At 40.4% G+C, this 1,958-nt stretch overlaps 1 long non-coding RNA gene across 1 annotated transcript in view; it reads left to right on the forward strand.

Annotated features, from left to right (window-relative positions):
- The first annotated feature begins 1,757 nt into the window (after positions 1 to 1,757).
- Positions 1,758 to 1,958, forward strand: part of LOC106456305 (uncharacterized) — an 8,881-nt gene continuing 8,680 nt past the window's right edge. The window contains exon 1 of the long non-coding RNA XR_001290457.1: positions 1,758 to 1,817. This is a non-coding gene — a long non-coding RNA (uncharacterized LOC106456305). The remainder of the gene's footprint in view (positions 1,818 to 1,958) is intronic.

Below are 1,958 nucleotides of genomic sequence, written 5' to 3' on the forward strand. Positions count from 1 at the left end.
CCTTAGAGCGAGAAGGGAACACGTGGACAGGTCATCAATCTGACATCCTGAACAGAGAAGCCCAAACCTCCCTCTTCCCAGCCACTTCCTCCAATTTATCCTGGGGAACCTGGGTGTCTCCTCCAAGAGAGACACCCAGGAAACATCCTAGTCGGGTGTCAAAACCACCTGGACTGTCTTCCTTTACTGTGGAGGAGTAGCATCAATACTTTGATCTGGGCTCGTCACCCTGCCTCTAAGACAGAGGTAGGATGAAGGCCAGAAGGTTAGCTCATGCAGTTCACATGCACACTGTGGTTTGGGTTTCAGCGTGTTGCCCAACATGCAAGCACAGGGAGGCAGGGATTGAACCACCAACCTTCTGATATGTAGACAGCTTGCTTAAACTCCTGAGCCACAGTCGCTCGGGATGAGGTTACCTAGGCAACCAGAGCCTAGAACACACTATCGACTAACCATCAGCTACAAAGTGATGCTCAACGCCATTTGATCACTGATATAAATAAATTAATGACAGGATTCATTATTTTTTATATCGATTCCACAGGTCACACAATTTGAATGAACTGAACAAAGTCTGTAGCTCAAAGTGCCGAGCTCACAGCTTTCTTTTTACATCAGCATTTCTTTATAGTGTCAACAAAAACTGAGTGATAATATTTTTCTTGAGGCAGTTCAGGCTGATTGATTCATAAATCAATAGTTCATTAAATGTGAATGCTTTCAGCAGCGTGTACTCAATTGATATATTCTAAAAGAAAAAGAGGTTTGGAGGTGCTGTTTTTAAAGGTTATTGGACAATAGATTTACTGGTCCAGCCCTCATGAGACCAAACTGAGCTGTATGTAGCCTGAACCAAAAAAACAAAAAACCTTTGACACCCTGGTCTTGGATAAAAGCAACACTGACACAAAACACAACACAAAATAACGCTGTGGAGCCCAGTGGTGGGCCACGGTTCCAGCGACAGTCTGTAATGATCAGCCTGCTTTAGACTTTACAGACTTTTAAATCACTCCACACCATTGTCTGGAGTTACATACTAAACTAAACTAACAGCCTAAACACACAGCTTCTCTAATGATCCTATAAAATCTAATATTTAAAAGTAGAATTGGAGACAGAGGCTTTAGATTTCAGATTCAGGAGACAGACACCATCTCTACTTTTAAGATTAGGCTGAAAATTTTAAGGCTGGAACATGTGACCCTGAATCCTTCATTAGTTGTGCTGCAATAGGCCTAGACTGCTGGGGACTTCCCATGATGCACTGTTTCTTCTTGACTCATTATGTTTATACGTGACTCTGCATTCAATAAACAGTTATTATTTTTCTCTGACTTTCTTCCACAGTGGGTTTTTTTTCTCATCCTCACCCACTGGTCACAGCAGATGCTGCCCCTCCCTGAGCCTGGTTCTTCCTTCCTGTTAAAAGAAAGATTTTCTTCCCCACTGTTGCCAAATCAAAGCCAAAATGGGTTTGTTTGATTGCTGGGATTTTCCCTGTATTATTGTAGTGTCTTAACCTTACAGTATAAAGTGCCTTGATGTGACTGTTGTTATTATTTGGCCCTATATAAATAAAACTGAATTGAAAAAAAGGGTTAATCTTTGTTAACATTAAAGGAATACTTTAAAAATAACAACAACTGTTAAATAACATTTCCCCCCACTTGGCCTACAACATATAATTTCAAATGAAAACTGGTACGGTTATTCAATTTCTCCTTCAATGACTTGCAGCTGGAACCTTTAAAAAGAACTCAGGAAGCCTGGGGACTGTTTTGGCCCAAACACCCTTGGGAGAAAGCAGGAAGGTAAGAAACAATCTTGTAGTCAATATAGTCACTCATTAAGGAATAAATTGGTTTTGCTACCCCTTAGGATAAAAAATCAGGTAAAAATAAATAATATATTAATTTGTTCGATTAACCGCAATTGCTATACTGTTCCTGACA

The sequence above is a fragment of the Pundamilia nyererei genome, unplaced genomic scaffold (assembly GCF_000239375.1).
Source record: "Pundamilia nyererei isolate P.nyererei 1_Seehausen unplaced genomic scaffold, PunNye1.0 scaffold00093, whole genome shotgun sequence".
NCBI classification, from domain to species: domain Eukaryota; kingdom Metazoa; phylum Chordata; class Actinopteri; order Cichliformes; family Cichlidae; genus Pundamilia; species Pundamilia nyererei.